The sequence below is a fragment of the Tachypleus tridentatus genome, chromosome 11 (genome assembly GCF_004210375.1).
Source record: "Tachypleus tridentatus isolate NWPU-2018 chromosome 11, ASM421037v1, whole genome shotgun sequence".
Taxonomy (NCBI): domain Eukaryota; kingdom Metazoa; phylum Arthropoda; class Merostomata; order Xiphosura; family Limulidae; genus Tachypleus; species Tachypleus tridentatus.
The window spans coordinates 73753707-73777450 of NC_134835.1; the positions used below are offsets into that span (position 1 = coordinate 73753707).

General features: G+C 30.4%; 1 long non-coding RNA gene across 2 annotated transcripts in view; it reads right to left on the reverse strand.

Annotated features, from left to right (window-relative positions):
- LOC143232462 (uncharacterized) overlaps window positions 1-23744 on the reverse strand; it is a 48193-nt gene that overhangs the window by 22321 nt on the left and 2128 nt on the right. For both annotated transcript variants that reach the window (XR_013017538.1, XR_013017537.1), the window contains exons 2-3: window positions 11973-12076; window positions 8350-10332 (exon numbers count right to left, since the gene is read on the reverse strand). This is a non-coding gene — a long non-coding RNA (uncharacterized LOC143232462). The remainder of the gene's footprint in view (window positions 1-8349; window positions 10333-11972; window positions 12077-23744) is intronic.

Genomic DNA, 23744 nt, shown 5'->3' on the forward strand with positions numbered 1-23744 from the left:
AAAACACGCAAGTCCTAGAAGTCTTGATAAAAATGAAATAGAAACCCTATAATCCGGGTACTTTCGAAAAGTGCTTTTTCTTCTGAAGAAGGAAGGTCCACCTTTATAAAGCGCTTGAGTTATGAATTTCTATTTAATTTTTATCAAAATTTTATAACTAAAACTTAATTCATCCTAACATATCCTAATAATTTTCTTATTATTGTAATATATCAAATACTAGAGAAAGTACTAGAAAATGACACGTTTCCAAGGTATTAAGTATTGCTATAAATTGGAGCGTTGATCATTCCCTTCCACTATTTTGAACCACAGCATACAGCCCAGCATTATCCGCGTATTACTCATTAGTATCGATTAACAAACTATTAGTCTCAACTCGATCTTTAGGGATCCACCTGGGATTCTCCACCAAATTTCATCGTAATATGGTTTAACCAATTCCTCACAAATTACGGCACAGAAAGAGGTGGTCAATTTCATTTATATTTACTGTAACTTTTAAATTTGTAGTCCTGCGTTGCTATTTGTATTTTTACACCACTTATTTGTTTTCATTATTTTTCTTTTTTAGAATCTCAACGGTCAGATGAACACTGTATTTATAGGTCAACAATTCGTTGTGACCCGCGAATGTGAGGTAAGCTTTAGTCTTCAGGGTTCTTTTACTCGTAATTTATGCTTCAGTGAGCTCTGGCCTTGGCGATTCTCTAAACCTTGTCATGATATATGTATGATTTATTAATCTAGTTTGCGGCATCATAAAATATAAAAATAATAAGGTTAAACTGGTCGTGAGTTGTACAAATAAAAATACTAACTGTGAATATTAATTCACCGAAATTGTGATCGAGATAAGTAACAATGAGATTTAAAAAAAAATAAAAGTGGCAGTTAAAAAAAAAACTGATTTAACCTTTAAACATCAAAGCAGAATTTTCGGTCTATCCCACTTTATTAAGACAGATTACAAATTACTGGCAGCACTAAGAGAACACGGGAATCAAAATAAACGATACACGAATACGAAATATGGACAACCTAGTATCTAACCCATGGAGATCTGCTATACACGGGAAGACTTCAAATGAATAATGTGATTAAAAAAAAGTTATAATAAATATGGAGAAATACAAATCGGAGAGGAGGCAGGTTAATACTTTAGAGAGAAACCAAACGAAATAAGTAGCACTTCAAAGTAAGTAATAGGAACAACAACTTTGGAATGATATTCATTTGACCAAAATACTTTTAGGCACTATGTAATTATTATTAAACGCTAATAAATTTTTGTGTGAATAACTTGTTTCTCATTCTCGACTTTTCTTAACGAGGAACTAACCACATTTCCATTGGTTTGAACAGTTTCGTGCACCATATTCTATAACCAACAAGTCATCACAATTACTTTTTTATATAAAAATGCAAGATGACTTAGTTCAATATTCACTTTAAAACTTTTTGTGCCGTTACCGATACAAATTAATTAAAAATTGGTTTTCATTCTACGCTTTAAAATATATTAACATCTTTCATTTTTATTTACAAATTATCTAGCCTCAGCCATTCTTGTTTAACACAACAGCTTGGACTGTTTTACTATTCATCACCCACAAAAAACATGCAACTTGCTTATATTTGTAAGAACATATTTAATTCATACACGGAATACGTGTCGTTAAAATCTCCGTGAGATGACGTACGTGCATACGTAACAGCGAATATAACGTCACAACATTTCTGCAAGCCAAAAATAAAACTTCTAATGCACGAGTACAAAAATTATGAACACGATATTCATTACTGCGGATTTTTCTCGCTATCTAGCAGATACAGAAGGTGAATAGTTATACTACGTTAGTTTTACCGTTAAGGGGCTTTCTTCCCTCTACAAGAAAATAATCTTCCTCACTTTATATAAAACACAGATTATGAATAAAAGTGGTTGGAAGAAAGGTTTTGAAACAACAGCAAGAAAGGTTTACAATTTAAGTTTTACAGTGCTGCATCTTTTCCCACAGCATTCCTCTACAGATGGTTTCTCGCTCGCATTTCAACAATAGACCCGTCGAGGTAAAAAACAGCAAAAAACATGTTTTTTTTAATTCTTCAGAAACGATCAGCGAACAGTAGTTAAAACTAATGACGTCAAAAACGTCTACATTTGAGATAATTAAGTATAATAGGAATATTGTGTTGAAATCCAGCCTAGTATATTAAAAAAAGGTGTGAATAAAATGTTGAGATGTTAAACTTAACATAAAACTTAAAGCAGTTTTTTGTTATCGGTTTAACTGCATGCTTCTAGCTTTCGAATGCTACTACAAAAGTATGTTATAATGATTTCTGGAACCTCACCAGCTTCAGCCGTATTCTATCTGAAGGTTTCGAACCCTGACAAATGGCTTTGCAGGATAATCTCCATTGCAAAAGAATCAATGGTAAGGATCTCATTTCAAAATATTACTACTCTTTCCAGGTCCAATTTCAAGAGTCAGAAAGTAAAGAAATCCAAATACGCTGCGTTTGGCGACTTGACCGTATTTGCGTATGAAAGTGTCAATACCCATTCCATTATTCAGCTGCTTGATGTATGTGACGGCCGAACCAATATAGATCAAAAAAGTATTTGTGTCATTTTACCAGCCAAACATCATTTTTGATTATGTTGCATACTGATGCCTGAAGAATACGGGCCGTTATTGACACTGGTCTTTGTTTCAATGAAGTGTCACTTGTTAAAAAACGCCGCACTTTGTTTACGGCGGAGATACGACTTTTGCATCTCTTTGTGAATTGTCCAGGTACCCAAGTTGATCCACAATGCTTACCTTTCCGATGCCATTAAGTTTTAAATACACCCATCTTGGGAATTATAAATCCACAATCTAGACACATACTTTTCACCAGTTGTAAGAATATTTTAATAAGACTTGCTATACGCCTTTCCCAAAAACGATCACTTTTCGATTGTACACCACCACCACCGTAACACCATACAATGTTCAAATTTAGTTTTTATACACCCCTTTTCACCGTGATCATATATTGGTTGTGACTGCTACAGGACTTGCTAACTTCCACATTAAAATCGTTTTATATAAAGTACTTAAATCTCTATGCTACCGTAATTACATCAAGAAGTGTAACACGCTGCAATTCTGAACACTATCAAGAAAAGATGCTCAACTTTTATACACGTCTTCCAAGTAATTGTATAACTTTTCTCTCAGATAAACATGAAATATTTGCAAAGGCATCCTTTTTGTTTTTTGGTTCAAACCCCAATAACGAATTTTTGGTTTTAGTCAAGACTCGTATTTAAATGGATTTTAACTTCCAAACACTGATAAATTAAACGTTTAATGTTCTCCGACAGCCAGTACATTAATAATAAGTGGTATTCTATTGAAATAGTAACTCCCAGAATCCGCGGCTAACATTTTTTTTCTCGCACCTATCATGTTAATTTGACCGGTTGAATATCTAATTTAGTCTTTTACTTTTAAATGGTTTGTTTTGAATTTCGCGCAAAGATATATGAGAGCTATCTGCAACAGCCCTCACTAATTTAGCAGTGTAAGACAAAAGGAAAGGCAACTACTGATCACCATCCACCGCCAACTCTCAGGCTACTCTTTTTTGGTTTGGTTTTGAATTTCGCGTAAAGCTACACGTGGGCTATCTGCACTAACTCTCCCTAATTTACTTGTAGCAAGACTACAGAGAAGGCAGCTAGTCATCACCACCCACCGCAAACTCTTTGACTACTATTTTACCAATAAGTGCATTGAACATCACATAAACACACACTCACGTCTGAAAGGGCGAGCAGGTTTTGTGGATCGGGGATTCGAACCCGCGACTTTCAGATCGCAAGTCGAGTGTAACCACTTTAAGCGATCTGTTGTTTGAATTTCGCACAAAGCTACTCGAGGGCTATCTGTGCCAGCCGTCCCTAATTTAGCAGTGTAAGACTAGAGGGAAGGCAGCTAGTCATCACCACCCACCGCCAACTCTTGGGCTACTCTTTTACCAACGAATAGTGGAATTGACCATCACATTATAACGCCCCCACGGCTGAAAGGGCGAGCATGTTTGGCGCGACGGGGATGCGAACCCGCGACCCTCAGATTACGAGTCGCATACCTTAACCCACTTGGCCATGCCGGGCCTTAAGCGATCTGATTGGCAATCTTATCAACTAAAGGTAAAGCTGGTATAATTACCGTTTCACCGTATTTTGTAAGTAGTTTATATATATATATAAAATACTTGTAGCAAGAATTAAATGTTTACATTCAAAAAATAGTTAGAAGTAAAAATCAGTGAAGGAATAACTTTACATATTTTTTAAACTCTTGAAATAACAAATACCACCCGTCAGTGTTACAAAAATTCAATCCGGTATGTTCAGAAGTGAACCAAATTTTATTTGGTTTTGATTTTATTATCTAACAAAACAACAAAGAAAGAAGTACTGAGACTGGTTACATATATTCTCAAAACGTACTTAACAAATTAATGTTTAGTAGAAACCAGGAAAGTTATCATACTATTATTATGTGCGCACATATATATTAACCGCATGGAAAATATTCTTTACCCATTAATTTTTTTCAGTAATCGTTTGCTTAAAACTTTCTAGACATTGTATACTTTTATCGATTAACATTTCAAATCAGTTTGACCCGATCTTTCACATGAAACATTTTACAAATATTTCTTGTTAAAACTGTAGTCTGTTTTCTAGTTATTTAACATTTAATTGCATATTAAATCTTAAGACGAAGTGCGCTTTATGTAAACTTTAATTTAGTATTAGCAAAATGTGTTCATGCACGCGCGTTGTACGTAATTGTGCCAATATTTTAACCCTTAAATAAACATTCTTTTTTCTTTTTGTAATCAAACACAAAGCTACACAATGGACTATCTGTGCTCTGCTCACTACGAGTATCGAAACCTGGATTATAGCAGCTGTGCCACTGGGAAGCGTAAACATTCGTAGCTATAACAGTCTTATTCAATGTATAGACACGTCGGTAACAAATGTTTAGCACTAGTGATGCATTTAAATGTTTTTTATCGTGTGCAATATTTATGTGGCATCTGGTTCTTTCAAGATTTGAACCCAAACACACCTCAAAAGTGTAAGACCTACTTACTACTAAAATAAACTATTTCTGATATTGGGATGAAAGGAGTGAATAAATAAAAGTTTGATCTGTAACGTACGAGTTCAGGATAACAATTATTAAAATTTGACATGAATTATCGTCGCTCTTAAAAACAAACAGCGGATCGGTTAAGATACGAGTTTCTGGTCACAAATGCAGATCCATAACGTGCCCAAAGGCGTTTTAATATACACAGTCATCATAACAGTATAATAATAATTTCCAAACTTTCAATAGTACCACATTAGTTGCCGGTAGCGTGACGTTGCGAACGTAAATTGCAGCTTTTATTCTCTTTCGTTGTGTGATTGCGTAACCTGTTAGTTTGTCGAGAGATAACAGGGGTGGGGGGGAACAAAAAACTTGATTACTAGGGGCACAAAAAATGGCAGTTCACTCCCACCATAGTCATCCTGCCAAATGTTCAACACAATAATTTTCCCACGCAGTTTGCTGCTAATAATGACTTACAATGTGTAAAAACTGCATCGCCAAGGGGCACTATCTTGTTAATTTTTGTAGACCATGTATCTTTGTAGCAAAGAAATATGTCACAATTACCCTTTGAAGCTGTTCTTGTGTGAATAAAAACACGGGCTGTGTTTAGGTTTAAAAGTTCATATGATCTTGATCACTAAATTATACACGACACACATTTGATTTTACTATAATTTCATAACTGCTACATCTGGAAATGTCGGGTATATTTACCACATACTTTTGTTTTCAATGTAATTTCATCAGTTAATATAAAATTGTTCTGGTTTTGATAATTCACTGATTAACGTATCATTGAACAATAAATCTACAAACAAGAGTAAACAATACCGATAACACAATCTCAGTAACATGTGCCGTGTAACACACAAAATATCCACTAATGCATAACAGATTACTTGATAGTAATTTCAAAATATCACTGTTTATACTGATAACGTTCCTATCAGCATGTAAAAAAATCAAAAAATCAGAATGAACCAGTCTTTAATACTCTCAACACACACAACATTTTACAAAAGAAGGCGTGGAAACCAAACCATACAAAAACTAGCAAACAAATATACTGCGTGAACCAAAACGTTTCTCTGCCAAAGAGCACGGTTCTACAACCTATAGCAGTTCTCCCTTTGGTGTTATTCATATGACGTCATGACAGATTTCAAATTCAAGTCAGGATTTCACGTGACAACCTTTGCCTACACTGAATACACACACACACACACACAGATAAATATATATATAATACACACATTCTGTTCCACACAGTCGTCTATTTGTATAGTATGGTTCATATAATTTAAGCGATGACATCAAATTGCTGTTAAAACATTGCCGTTTAGTAAACCCCTTTACTCAAGTACATCACTTGCCAATCGCTGCACAAAATCATACAAAATAGCTGCGGTCCAATAGCAATATATTTAAATTATGTAAGCGACAATAATACTCGAAACAAACTATAGACGTTAGTGTCAATGACACATGTCGTTTATACAGGCCTGGAATATCCACCACAGCACTAAATATGTAATACTTTTAAGATGCAGCAACAGAATGTCGAAGCAGAGTTCATGGACACGTACAGCTGTGCGCAGGTGTTAACACGAAAATAAAAGGGACAAATGCACTGTTACCGCATAAACTCACAAGGAAATAAATTACTAATAATGAAATTTAATTTCAAACAATTTTAATAACACGAAAATATTCAGATATTTGTCAGTTTTTTATTGTATGTACCATGTTTTATTAGGCATCTAACTTTTCTACTGTCATAGTACTTTACAATTCACATAGCCCCCCAGTGGCTCAGCGGTATGTCTGCGGACTTACAACGCTAAAAACCGGGTTTCGATACCCGTGGTGGGCAAAGCACAGATAGCTCAAAAACAACTACAATTCACATCAGTGAATGAAACATGCATGTATAGTCATTTTCACAAGATTCACTTTGCAGTAATACTGCACTTTCTAACGTATGTGATAGATTAGACACCAATGTAAGTCATTAATTCTTTTTTTTTAAAATGTCAAATAAAACTATGTAAAAAATATAACCCCACCAAATACTTTTCGAATACACCTTAAATATTTTTCATTTAATTTGAAAAATATTTAGTGGGATTATATTTTTTACATAGTTTTATTTGACTTTTTAAATTAATTAATACTATTTTATAAAAGAAGATACAAGTGTTCGTTGTTTAAAACGTATAAATCAACATAGCGAATTTCTCTAAAATGCTTCATGTAAAGACAATTTAAACCAGATTGTTTTACTCTTTTTTTTTTTTTTACAAACTGAATTCACTATGTTGATTTATACGTTTTAAACAGTGAACATATGTATCTTCTTTTATCAAACAGTATTGCTGTTTGCACATAACCCTACTTTGGCTTTTATCTTGTCTATATAAAAGGAATTAGCCTAAATATACCATTACTTGCATATATCAATATACAAAATAATTAAGTTACGAAAAATTCATAAACTTTGAAGCAAATTTGAGTTTACTGGATTTAAGGTTTCATACGATATACAATTAAAATATAATTGTTTTCAGAATTTATTGGCATCATTTTACTATACATCACCATGCCTCTGTAGCAGAAATATGAATATAAACATTGATGCTAGATATAACCACATCAGCTACACCAATATGTTCATATTTCTGTAAAGGTTGATAAAGGAGTATTATTCAAATATTTATTACTAACAATGTTCACGTTATTGTACTTTTAACATTATGGACGATTATTACGTTTTGATATCCCTTATTAAACAAGATAATAAATTTTCCGTTTCAGCACAGTGTAGAATTTTTACTGAAAAATTGTTCTTACCTGAATTTCAAATATTTCCAAAAGTACCTTACAGTAACATCTTCCAATTACGCAAGTATCTTGCCAATTATTCCAAAATTAAAGGTTTTATATTAATGTTTAAATTAAAATTAGGGTTGCATACACTGCCTTTTTTAGCGTAAGCTCGTTTATATTGACAATATTCGGTGGGAGTGGTTTTAAGCACTAGGCCTACCTATCTGAAGTGCAATGTTATAATAAATACTGACTTACAAAAAACTAGAACAATACTAACCACTATAATTTGTTATAAAGTAATTTAAAAGAACAAAAGAAGAACATAAAACTAAAATAAAATCACCTTTCATGTCACTCACACACACAACCTCCCAGCTGACCGGATCCTGGATTGCAAGCTCAAGAATGGCGCATGCTCAGTAAGCTGTTTGATCGTATTAAAATATTAAGATTTTTGACTAAAGTTTAAGTATTCATGAATAATTTCAAACAAGTTACGAGTGTAAAAAGCTGACATTCTTTTTCAGAATGTCTAACTAAAATAGAAAGAAACAGGTTGGTACACTGGAAAAGTTAATATCTATATCAAAAAAATAGCTGGCTTTTGCCGCCATCTCGTGACTAGCAATGTTATTAATAATTATCCCACACACTTAATGCAGTTACAATCCAGACAAAAATAAAATGAGCTTTCATTAAAAATTCATCTGATAATATTTATTTTTTCATCCTCTAGAATCGTGCTGTCTACACACAAGTTGTTCATAGCAAGTTATGGAAAAAATATTTTAAGAATAATTGCTCACAAACAACGAATACATATTAAAGCGTTAGTTAAATATGAATATGCCAATAAATTAAGTTCAACAAACGTTATTTTACAAACTTCAAATTGTAGATGACGCACCAGAGACATAAATGTATGATGGTTCATGTTAACAGTTTTCTGTATTAATACCACATAAAACTTTCTGTTGAACAGAAACACAAATTAAGGATTAACTTACCTAAATTACAAAAATAATTTTTGTTATCACATCTGTCCCACACATGAATTTATTCACTTCTTATAGAATTATACAGGTTTAACTAAAGATACTTCAATTTTTTTTAAAACAAATAACAAAATTCACGAAACTGTTTTTCAGCTTCAAACTTCAGCAATCTAATAAAAGAACATTAATTTTGTTTCTTTACATTAATCACAGAATGGCAAAGTAAAAGACTAATCTAAATTTTTCATTAGAACAATTTAACATTTAATCTTAACACTTCATTTTGCTTGTTTCAGATTATTAACACAAAGCTCTATAATGGCTATCTTCTCTAGCCATTGCTAATGTTGAACTGGTGCACTACAGAAATGAAGTTAGTCAACAGCACCCACCACAAACTCTTAGTCTAATTCAATATTGGAATTTTAATTGTTACACTTACAAAATACCCTCAGCTCCAAAGTGTGCAATGCATTTTGAAGGAATAGGACTTAACCCTTTATATAAATTACACTTGCATTACTAGTTATTCAGCCTGTTTCACACAGTAGTGTTACAATAACAACATATATCATTAAAGGTATAAAAAAGTAAAAAAAATATAAATACCTGGTAAAAAATTTGCATAAAGAAATGTAGTGAAAACACTCAGTGCTGAAAATTCAATATTAAGCAATTCAATCTAGTTTCTTATTACAAAGGCATGAATGTTTTCTAAAGAAAAAAATAACTAATGCCTGTTTCACAGTTTATTGTCTAGTAAGTCAGAAAAGGACTTTTCCTTTGTTTTCAGTATTAAACAATTTTTACTAACTTATCATGAAGAAGCACACTGTAAGTATCCTAATAAAAATGTTATTGTCCTTTCTTCTAAAGCAATCAAAAGTACTTCTGAAATAAAAAAACATCAGTCAGAAGCTAAAATGGTAAATACATGTTCAGTTACCAGGACTTGTAAGTCTCTGATTGTATGATTCTGAAAATTAAATAATTGATTAATTAGAAAAATAAAAACTTACTAATATCTTAATTTCTCTTTTTACTTACAAGTTAGAACAATTTTGTATGAGGCACTTTTGACAAAGGAGTTTACAGCCACAATTTCTGCAAAGCAACTACAGTTTTACTTTCACGAACTTAATAACACAGTCCAGTTTATTTTTTTAATATTATCACATGAATCAGATCTTAGATAGTCAATTCACTTCTCTTTCACAAGCAAATTACCAAGCATGAGATTCATTAAGAATCACCCCGTTGGATAATATTTCACTCAAGTTTGAAACTCCCCTAGAATCTGGTAATTGCAACTAATTATTCACCAGATGACTCTGAAATTAAAATTAAATCCTATTAGAAATAATTATGTTAATAAGACCTTAAAGATCATAATAAATTATTTTTTCTAATAATATAAATTTCTTTTACAGTTATTAAAATTGAAGCTAATAAATGAGACATTTACAAATTACATAATCACAAGCAAAAAATAAAAATTATGATCACAGTGTTACATTTTAATTTTGCATTTTATTTCAATAACACTTTCAAGAATATTTTAAATTTTCTTGAAAAGAGGTAATAGAAGTCCTATGATAAACTGGTAAACATTTTTGGTCCTAGTTGTGCATAAAAGTAGGCTTTAAGTATGGATCATTCAAAAGTTCTTTAAAAAATGATTAATTATGTACATTGTCCTTATAACTTGTAGTTGTATGCCCATATTTCTTACAGAGTTAAAAATTTAACTACCCTAATAAAAATATGTTTTTTCACTATGATTAAACATGTAAAAACTAAATGTAAAAAATGCTATGTACTTGTTAATGTTTGCCTTTACAGCTGAAAGAGAATATTTTAAAACTTGTTTGTAAAAACAAAAAAGCTATAAAGAAATTAAATTGATTTTTATAAATAACATTTAACTATAAATGTCAAAGATAAAGGTGCGTACTAGTAGTCTTGTCATACTTTTTCCATAAATACGTATTACTCTTGTTTGTTTGTAAACACAAGGCTGCACAGTGGGCTGGGCTATCTGCACCTTTGTCAACCATGAGGAATTAAACCCTATATTTTACCATTGCAAATCTGAATCTTATCACTGAACCCATCAGTGAATGTATTAAGTACTAAACCTATATGCTTGAAAATGTACTGTTTTATTTAAAACAGGACTGCTAAAATTCATTATGTATAAATTACAGTCATACACATCATGTTCTTAGGTATTTTGGAAACTAGCCATATGAATTACCATCAAGGTTTAATTTACTAAATCAACTCAAATGTTTCAACCAGTAAAATACAAATAAATTAATAATTATTGGTATAGTATTATCTGTTGTAAAATTATATCACTAGAAATAAAACCAATATCAGCAATAGTAAATCACTAAAATCACAAAATTAAACAGTTAAATTACTGATTACTGAAAATAACACATTTACCATCACAACAGGATATTAGAAAACAGAAGGGTAACAAAAATTGGGCCTTTAACACATCACAGCAAAGATATTTATCACGAGAGCATGGTGCCAGAAACTGGAGATTTACCAACAAGGAGTCAGAAATAGGATATTCACTCTTACAAGCAACTACCATAATGCTAAAAAGAGAATATTTACAATCAGTCACTGAGCACCAGAAACAGGACACTAGAAGTGGGAAGAAAGGAGGGGATTTACCACAATGAAAGTTGGACATATGAAAGAAAAACAGCAGTCAAACTATCACAAGTTTTTTATTGGGAACAAAATTTTCATCTGTAACAAAGTACAATGAAACATTATTACAGTATATTTAGAATAACATTTTACTAACGTATCAGTTAGTAAATTATAGAAATGTAACAAAAGTAGATATTCTACTTAAGAGTGCATCTAAATCATGAGATTTTGAATTTCAATTGCATGTATGATAAACATATGGTTGTACATATATAAAATACTAAAGTTGTATATTGACCTTTGCAACTAATTTCATGTTATATATCTGTTGAGACTATATTCATAACTGCCATGGCTTCATAGCTCCAAAGAAGCATATAATTTTTTATAATCCTGCAAGACCTAGAAATGTGAAAGTTATTATAAAAATACAGAAATGCTTTGTAAAGTATCATAAATTCAAAACTATTTAAATGAAGATTTGGTATAAAAAAGAAATAAATTATATAAAACTGTATAGCATTACTCAAAGCAACTAGACATTTTTATCATTATCATAATACTTAAAACCAACCAAAATACCCTTAGTGAATAAAAATTTAAAGGAATATATAATTCAATAATGTTCATTACATTTAAAGGTGTTTGAAATAACTAATTCTATAACTGTCATCAGAAGATTTACACTAAAAGTTATTACATTACACAAAAAAATTAAAACCATATGATTCATTTCTAAAGCTAGCAACCAATTTTTAAAATCTAACAAAAACTAAGAATCAATTACTTTATTGCAACAAGAAAAAAAGTGATATACTAGAAACTATTTGGTGGTATCTTAGACAGCTCAGATAATTAAAAAAAATTAAATTCCCATTAAACAAAGGACAGAAGACAAAATACATAGTGGAAAATTAATATGAACAGAGCTTTATGTCTGTCAATACTTCTACTATTAATGAACTAAAAGAATAGTTCAAAACAGGCAGCCCTATACACATAAAAAAAAAATTGCTGTTCACGAGTAGTTAACTAGAATTTGTACTCAAAGGGTAAATAAAAATCTCCATGATGGCCCAGTTTTTAAAAGTGGTCATGCAAACTTTTTGGTCACTGCCTTAAAGAGCAGAGCACATTGTTACATCAAGTATGGAAATAAATGAAACAGCAAGAAACACCACAAACAAAAAGCAGTCAATCAGTAATCAAACAATTTAATAAAAATATATTCATGTATTCTGAATTTACATTTAAATAACAACTGAAACACATCAAAATCAGCATACTACCAGCTACCTCACACTAGATAAGTATAATAGCTTAAAATAAACCCTAAACTAAATCAACTCCACATTAAATCAAGAGAAGATACTTGCACAAAGCAAAAACTTGGAAAACTACAACAAAGCACTACCTAATCCTTTTAATCAACAGATCAGGTCAACCATTGAACTACACTAAACTACAACTTATGAGAAAAGGCCTCAACACTCCCATCATCTGCAAAAGTACCCTGCCTAGAATTAAAGGCCAGTCTAGAAGATTTGTCCAGAGGACAAGTGATTCACTAGACAAAAGAACAGCAACCAACAACAAGAAATCCAAACCTTCAATTGCCAGGCTTTTGTGATAAGTGATTATAACAAAATGAGATTTCCCAATGTTCCCAAAAACTATCTTAAACAACCTTTTCAAAGATATCTCTAACAAGACCATTAAAATGGTCAACCAAACATGCAAACTGAAGACTAATCTCTAAGCAATGAAATAAAATGCATCTACAATTAGGAAAAGACATTAAGATTACAATTTTAAAAGCTTACAAAGGCAACACACTACCATACTCATGGACAGGACAGAATACATCAACAAAATGGATAACATCCTTTCAGACAATAAGAAATTTAAACCCATCCCAAACAACCCAACAAAAACACATTAAAACAAATAAACAAAACCCTGTCATAAATTACTGTCATTTAATTACTGGAGATTTACATTTTTACCTAAAGAAAACTGATTCACACACACCACAATTTCATGGAATTTCCAACCCACATAAATAGCACTGCCCTATATGAACTATACTCTCCACTTATTACTAACTCAACAACAATCTTGGTAAACACACAGCCTTTGCCATTACACCTTACATAGCTCCTGCAGGTTCCTTTTTGTAAATAAGTCTAAACCCTAAAATTCTAATGGTTAGATTTGATGTGTCATTTTTCACTGAGCTTCCCATCAAAGAAGCTTGTAATACTAAACCTTACCTCTACCTTAACCCCAATCATCTAATTCACATCTCTATTACTCTTTTTGTTTTTCTTAGAATTCACAACAACAAAAGCCAATGGCATTTTCAATGACAAAAACATTATTCAAATAGATGGTTTAAACATGGGCAATCCTGTTTCACCTCTTCTTATCAAAACATAAGTCATATAATCCACACTATATCCTCCCTTACACTGGTAGAGATATTTCAATGATGCAGTTGCTGGTTTCACTTTTACCAAACACATTTTTTAAAACACACTCCATTTAACCTAAAAAGCCCTATAGACACAGCTTCAAGACTTTGCTCAACTGACTACACAGATGAAAAAAATCAACTCCTTAAAGCTTTCTTTCATTAACACTAACAAATTTCCACTAAACTACCAGAATAAAAACCTCAAACTCAACTCACAAAATTGACACCAATACATCAAACAACAGCACAATATTAAGCTGCAGTTTACCATTTATTCACAAGTTCAACAATTATCAATACTTGAAAAAAAAAACTAAAATAGTTATTGAATAAAAATTGCACTGCATCACACAATACCAACATCATTTATAAAATACTGTGCAATAACTGTCCAGAATTTTACATCAGAGAAACCAGAAGAAAACTGAAAATTAGATTCACTGAACATAATAAAAAAAACTATTTTCACTGCCATTACAACTCAAATAACTAAAGTATCTCTATACAAAACAATATAATTTTAAACAAAGAACCAACATCAATAAGTGCAGAATATAGGAAACTATCTTAATTTAATAAAACAGTCCAACCTGAAACAAACACTACAAGATACAAAGATACCTATACTAGGCTGTGAAGCATATCCAATCATGTGATCTCTGTTCCATATTGTGTGTGTGTTTATATACATATATATTCATTTATCTCAGTAAACTACTTATAACCTGAGGAAGACAATCTTGTAATTTATAATGTTTTCTTCATTATCCAATCACACCATCTTCAAACTTATAAGAGCAGCAAGTATTTACCACTAACATACAGGTAAAAATTGTATATTCTTATCCTTGGGAGCCTTGCTTATAAACATGTGACACACAAGAGTCATATACCTTAAATACAGCCATTGCTAAGACTTAAAAATGATCATTTTAAAGCATTTTTGTTACTATCAAATTTAATTATTTAGGGAGTGAAACTTGGGACAGCTAATTTTGGAAGGAACCTGTTAATATAAACTTTGAAAAGAGAACTTAGTAACATTAGTCCAAGTTTTCTATTTAACTTGTCCACAAACAATTTTTATTTTTGATTGAATAATAAAATTAATAAATTAAAAAAAAACACTAAAAACATTAAGAAAAATGTATTAAAAAATGGTTTTGTAAAAATGCATAATTAATAATTCAATAATTATTAACAAAAAAGCTTTTAGCTCATCTAGTTAACTAACATCAGTTAATAAGTATATTTCTCTCTATCTATCTGGACAGTTAATATGTTAAATTGTGATTTATTTTGTTCCAAAATTAACTCCAAAGATAAATAATTTAATTACCTCAAATAAACCTATACTTTCATGGTTAAATAACAATTTCCTGTCTAGTACCTTAAATTTAATTATTTTCGTTTCTTAAAATTAACAGCATTAAATATCTTTGGTTGTATATAACAAATATTTTTGTGCATTGATTCCTTCTTAATAACAATGTAGAACTTGGTGATTAACTTAACTAAATCAATATAATAAAGAATTTATAAGCATAGATTACATCAATTTGTCATGTATATTTTTAAATTAATCTGTATTGTGATATAGTCAATTAATGTTATAAAAGTAATCAACTAAAATCAGTTTCTATTTATTACTGTTTTCAATTTTTCCAACAACCAAATAATCAAAATATTGCCATTTTGATTTGTGGTTTCTATTTTCAATCAATTCAAGTTGTTCAGTATACTTGGTATTAGTCCTCATGAAAATAATTAACTGATCAGAAGTAGTGTTTCTGATTATTCCAACTATCCAAGTCTCCTCAAAATAATCAATTAGTTGAATGTAAGTGACTAATGAAACAGATAATTAATTTTAAAATTCCACTAACTATCCAGCTTCACTACTGCAATTATATATTCTAGATCCTTTAATCAACTGGGATAAACAATTGTTTAAAATTGTACATAACATTTGTTCTTTAAAAGTTTGCTTTTGTTATTGAGCACAAAGCTACACAATAGGATATCTGTGCTATGCCCACCTCAGTTATTAATTTTAGTATTATAAGACCTCAGACTACCTATTGAGCCACTTGATGGATCTTTAGAAATAATACTAATCTAAATATATTAATGAACATTTCACAGGAAGATTATACAATAAAATATTTCCTCAAAAAGTTAATTTCTATCCTTATATTTTTTATAAAGGTATTCTATACTGAAAAATTAAACACAGTTTTGATTTTCCCTAAATCAAAATTCTATAAGGAATAATTCATTGCACACATAAAAAATGAAGAATTCTTAACATTTGAAAACTTAATTTTTTTCAAATAATCAATTTTGATAAATATAAATTTTAATGTGTTCACCAAATTTTTAACATGCCCCAATGAGTGCATTAATGAAGATGATATTATGAAAAATGCCATAATTTATTCTCAAGAGGTTTTTCCACTTAAAGATGCATTTGATACTCAAGCAAAGTAAAGAAACTGTCCCCACTAATGTAAAGAAAACAAAACATTGCATTTTTATAATAATTAAATATATTTGGTAAAACCACAAAATTAAAGAAACTTTTTAGCTTTATCCTGAGTGGTTGTTTTTATAATAAGGATTGTTTGATGCTAGCAAAATAAGTATATGGCTCCTATCAACTTTGCTTTCAAAAATTGTTAGTTTTTATTTCTCAAATAACATAAAACTGCCTGTAAACTCTGCTTGGTGTAAAAGATGCATCTAAAACTGTCAGATGTAAAAATAAATAAAACTGTGTCCTCTGATACTCAAATGTGCAATAATCCAAAACAAAATTACAGTTTAACAGCATGTTTTAGTTCTGATTTTGAATCACATTTTAATGAAAACATTTTATTAATCAAATTGATGCAATGTAAAAGGTACTAAACAGGGAAGTTAGCCTGAATGTAGAATGTTTAGTGGGGGGAGATTCTAACTTGAGATCTAAAACCAACACATAATATGCAAAGCATGCTAATTCTATGAATGTGTGGAACATGTGACTATTTCAAGCCAAACAATGATAATGTTTCATGAGAATAATGCTGACTGTGTAACAAATGTTAAATATTACATACAGCTGCACTGTAAGTACATGAGCATAATTATTTTACATCACAAAAATAGGGGTTTAACCAAACTCTCCCTGCATAAGTGCATGGAAATAAGTATTTACACAGCCCACACCAAATATAAGAATACATATTAGAACCTAAACTTAGATCTTTTTTAATATTATCAACCTACTTTTCCCTTGACCTTTCCTCAAGCAACATACATTTATGAAGTAAAAATCATGCAAACAGTCTGCAATGAGCATTCAAAATAAAATGTTAAGAGGTAGTTTGTATGGTATATAATAAAGGGAAAAAAACTGCTTAAAGTTTTTCATCATATTGTAGCTTCAAGAAGTATAAATCTAAATAACTTATACCACTCACTATTTAAATATATGAATATTTGCAACAGATATATTTTACACTCATTACTTTGAATAGACAATAAAAAATTATTTTCACTTCTATACTCCACATTCATTTTATTTTAAAAAACACATGCATACATTCTAAGATAAATTACTGTTTAGCATTGTACTTCTAATATTAAAAGAGCTGAAACTTAATGTTACATCATGAACAAACACTTGTACATATAAATAGTATTGGTCCAATTACAGAATGTTGTGGAACACCATACTTTAACATTATCTCATCATTAAAATTATTTATTTTTAACATTTGTATTATTTTTAGTAAGTGGGTTTTAAACCATTTTAATATAATAATTCTTATGGCTTAAGTTTTTATCTATAGTCCTGAATGTGATACTTTATCAAAAGTCTTCTTTAAATTCAAGAAAACAATACTTTTTGATAATTATCTAAAACAACATTTAACAAGGTGTCACAAAAAGAAGCTTGTTAATAACAATTACCCCTATAGGTATGGGAATAAGTTAGCTAACTGGATAGAAGAGTGGAAGAAAAAACAGCAGAGGGTTGTTACAAATGGAGTTCAGTCAAACTGGATTAATGTCACATCACAGCTCAGTTTCAGGATCATTGCTCTTTTTGATTTAGAACAATAACAATTAGGAAGAAATATTCAATCAGTTACTTCCATTTGCAATTGATATTAAGGTCTTCTAGCTGTGAAGAGAATGCTGCTGCTTTATAAAAGGCTTTAAATCATTTAGTGAGTTGGGAAAATAAATGGCAACTGGGTTTTAGCTATAACACAATTGAGTCTTTGTTTCAGTTTGATAACTCTTTTCAAAGTCATTCTCCATTAAGTTCTATCACTATTTAAATTCTCATATTATAAGCCTCTGACTTTATCATAAAGAATTTTCTTTATTTACTCACAAAATCTGAAATTTGTCTTTTTAAAATTTTTGCTTTGTATAATAACTATTTTCGCATAAATATTAAATGTTGACGTAAATAAATTTTACCTTTAAATTTTGAACCAATGTCAGTACTATTTATGATTTTTTATTATATGCTTCCCAACAGTTTTCTTTCCACTTTATATTTAAATCTGCTATTATGGATTTTATTATATATATGTTACTTTTACTGTTCTTTATAAAAATTTTATTAACTATTTTACACCCTCATGTACATTTTATGGTGTTCCAGTTATTTTCAAGTTTTGACTCTTCAAATACTAACTTCACTCAGAAACCTTCTATTTAATTTGTTTCAACCTTTTATCAATTCTAAAGTTTTGTATCACAATTACCTTTTAACTTCTTTACTTTACGAATAAGCACATGTATACAGTATTTAAAACATATCTGTCCTGTTTGATACATACTTAGCTGTTCTTTTAATAAATGTCACTACAGTTTTGCATGTAACCAAACTCTCTTTTCAAGATATGTTGCTACTTCAGAAGGTTTTACAATTCTATTGAGGTCTCTTCTTCTTGAAACAGAAAAGCCAACTGTCTTTTTCTAGTATTAATCAGCCACTCCTCTTAAAACCTGCTCTTCAAAAATTATCATATTTAAGGTATAACTTGCCCAACATACCTTCAAGATGTACCTTAAAAATCATAACTCAGTTCCCTTTTCTATACTTAGTGATATTGTCCAACATTCTGATGCATACATAAGATTTAGTAAAACATAATCCAACACTCTGAACTTCATCCCCATAGAAATTTTACTATTTGTCAGTATATTTTTATCATCAGGTAGAATCTTCTTTAACTGCATATCTGTTTTCATCCCCTTTAGCATTTATTTGCAACTGTCATCCTACTATCACCACCACCTCCTAGCTTACACTTCTATTTTGCTTTCCCACATTATATCATATATATACATACAGATCAATTTTTACCAAATTCAACATAATAGAAATGTATGTTTCACATTTATCATCAGAACATACAATGCAATCTAAATTCAGAAGCTTTCATCATTTAACAATTACCTTATGGACTAAAAAAAAACAAATCTATAAGATACTGTTGTAGGATTTTCTTTTGTTGTTGTTGAACATTATCTGTTCAACTAATTCAGGTTCAGTCCATATGACAAAAACATAATTTTCTCCTTGCATGTTTCTACAAGCTTGAATGCTTGTACACTGCTGTAAATTATTGTAGGCCTATGTTACAAAAGAAATTAACTAATATAAAGCAAATCAATTTATTTTTAAACTGTAACTTGACAAGTGTGACAGAAAATACATTTAATTACTTCATAAAAACACAATAATTGATTCAGCTCTATTTTAAAAAATAACTTTAACTACACCTCTGAAAATTTGTTTAATTACTTTCTAACTAATCTAACAATGCCGCATTGAACATCATATTTGTAATCAACCGACTTTCCAGATATTTCAAGAATTCACTTGATCCTCACAATATGGATCCTGTGTCTAACATCTAAATTAAAACAAATTACATTATAAATGAAGCAGGTCCAAAATTCACTAGGTAAATGCTTCATTTTTGCACTAAGATTACAATATATGTAAATTCTGCAAAAGAACAACAGCCCCTTCAATCTCTAACTTCAATTTCACTGATATTCACTTTGTTTTTTTTAATTTGTATCTAATATATTTCCTTTTTACACTTTATTTTATATGTATTTGACAAGCCTCACTTGGATTATTTCATCTCTATATGCAAATACTCTTTACATAAGCTAATAATTAGCTAGAAATAACAGCATGCCTAACAGTGTTTACAATAGTTTTAACTTTTGTCTAAACAGTTTAAATAATTCTTGGCAAAATATACTTGGAACTGACCTATCAACACCAATAATAAAGTATGATTTCACTTTTGGTTTAATGATAAAAGCAGTACATCCTATTATTATTTCAAAGCAATTATTTACCTATATGAGGCAGAAGATTAAGGAAATTACTGAACTAACATACTAGCCAAAACATTCCAATCTCATCAATTACACAATCTTTTCTTATGCAAGAGATAAATATTTCAACCTTATTTTAATTTTTCATGCTCTCCTAATCCACCCAGATAGAAAACAGGTGTTTTGTTGGTTGCAATCAGTGTCACTAGATATCCCTGGCATTAATCCAAATGAAGCATTCAAACTAGCTATGTTATATATGTGATTGTCTCAACCATTAGGTCCAAATATATCCTTTGGTGATCAACAAAACAAAACTGCCAGAAAAGATACACAATATTTTGAAGCTTCCACAGTTCATCATATAACTAGAAAAATTATACCCTGGAACAAGACAGCTTCAAATTTTTTTCTACACAGCTATCACTGACTACCAGATTGGTCTCAGAAAAATATAAAAAGATGCACAGATCCAAGGACTACATACACATGCTCAAAAGTAGATCTTGAGCAATCTTCAATGTAAAACCCAAAGGTTCTAAATAACAATGATGAAAGCTGCAAAAATGTATTTGATGTCAATGTCTTCCACAGAAATGAGAAGCCTCACTTCTGACGTTTCAAAAGGTAACATATCTCTAAGGGGTAATGCAAGTCAACTGGACATCTATGATTGTTATTGAAATGGTACAATTAGGAGTACATTTCTTGGCAGATAGTGCAGTATGTTCTTGTATAACTACCATAAATGATCTTGTATACTTTATTCTTTTTTTCTCAAAATCACATCTTTCTCAATTGCTGTGCATAATCAATGATGTTTGTATGCATAATTATGGTTCTCGCACTTTGAAAGTCATCTCTCAAATTATTAATTTATAATATGCACTATCATAGAGTTCATAGTAGCTTTGATTTACTAACATATAAATGATATAATAAATTGGTTTTTGTCTATTGTAAAGTTACACATTTTGAATCACATTGTAAGATACACCCTCCATGAGAATTCCTGTCACTATGTTGAAGGTCCATGTACACCAAGTCCATATCCTTTCCATCTTTCACAGAAGTGGCATTCTCCAAAAACAACAATAAAAATGTAACAGAACAGATTAGTAAGGAAAGACTTTCTATGGATGACAGAAAAGTTGTGAACATGGTGCAGTTACATTTCAAAAGTATTGATATAATGTCATGCACAAAATTAACTAAAACAATTGTGGGGGTTGGGAAAAAACTAAAATTGGACTGTTATTAATGGAGTTCAACCAAATTGAACCTCAGAGGTCAGGCATGGCTCTCTGCTTCTTCTTTTTTACATTAATGACACTGATTGGGGCATAATTAGTTAAGTGTCAAAGAATATATAAAAACACAACTGAATGTTTCCCACTTTGTAAAAATGTCAGCTAACAAAACAAAATTAAAACTTTGTTAAAAGACATTGCAAAGCACCTTTATCAAACTTCCAAACTTTTCTTACCACTGATGTAGGGCTAATTGGCCTATAATTTTATATATAATTTTTATCATTATTCTTAAAAAAGAGGAGGGGCATAAAGCAATTTTCAACCTCTAATTCCTGTCCACTACTCAAGAGCTTACAAAACATATTAGCAAACAGCTCACATATCCATTTCTCAGTCTACGTGTGACAAAACTCTTGGGGGAATATTTTCTGTAATTTTGTTAATTATGAGTATCAAAACAAAGAAAAAAAATGACATCTGTTTTTTTTTTTTATCTTTGATTCCACTACAAAGAGTATGCTATCTCACCAGAATATTTCACCATACCAACAAGCTTGTGACAGGACACAAGACATTATACCTGAAGCCAGGACAGTCCTAATCAAATTAAGATAGGTGGCAACTGCAATTAATATTTAATGTGTGAAGATAACATGAAACAATGTAATAGTTGTAGCTTCAGTTGTATTCTAGAAAAACATCTTCACAAAACCTGCATTTCAAAAATGGCTTAATAAGGTAAAGTATTAATTTAAAAGCATTTGCATGCAAGTTTGGCTAATGTTACATTGGAAAGACAAAAAACTATGAAATTTCATTTCCTAAAAAGAAAATGATGAAATTGTTTTATAACTTCAACTTTCAGCCTTCAGATCCAGTGTTAATACAGATAACCAATGTAAAGGTAAAATGCACTGAATGAGATTTTTGTTGTGTAACAGATTATGTTTTTATGCCTACCTCTTAACAGATTCAAAAATACCATAATAACTTCCACAGAATGAAGATTTTAATTTCAATTAGTGCATCATTTCAACCTATAAAATCAGGTCATCATTTGGTCAAAGTTTCATTCAATAAAGTAGTTTGAACAGCCATAAACATTACAGGTTTGTAGGTAATATTAAATTGGAATTTTAATAAAGTGAGATGGTTAGAATATTAATAAATTAGAATTCTTGGCTAATGATTTAGCACTGGCTTTGATAATCATCAACAGTGCTTTGGTTATTTTGTTTCTGTTGATATCTGATTCTCTCTGCATGTTTAACTATTTTCAGCAATACATTTGGTTTGTTTGCAATGTTAAAAAAGCATGTGATGTCCTTCAACTTATTTCTTAAGTCCTGATATTCATCTCTCTCCTAGTTTCTCCAATATACAAATGTTTACAAGAATTGTATATGATTTTTGAAATGACTTCAATATTTTCATTCTCAGTGAGGTAACAACTGGTAATAAATTTTGCTTCTGATTCCTGGCCTTTGTGTTATTAAGGTATTTATGTTAATGTCATGTCTTTAGAAGTAATTTCTATAATCCAATTAGGTTTTCAATGATGTATTTGTTATGAGAAACTACAATAGTGATATATTGAAGATTTCATCATTTCTATTTTTTGGATATGTTGATTCTTATTTTAACCTCTTCCAGACAGATGGGTTTTTCTAATGAATATTTCAGAAATTCATTATAGTTAATTTAAATTATTTGAACAGCACATATTGAAAAATTATACTGGTATGATATACTTCAACGTTCTTATGGGGTATGTAGATTTTCAAACAAGTTATAGTTCGGAGTTTGTTGCCTTTCTATTGGTTTTAGTTTCAAATCCTGATTGCTTTCTCATGATGTATATATTTAAAAGGTTTATGGAGAAGGTTTTATTTTCATTTGTAAAATTAACATTAGGATGTATGCCATTAATGACGTTTGAGAGGCTCTTTCTTTCTCAATCAGAGTTGAAACTGTAAAA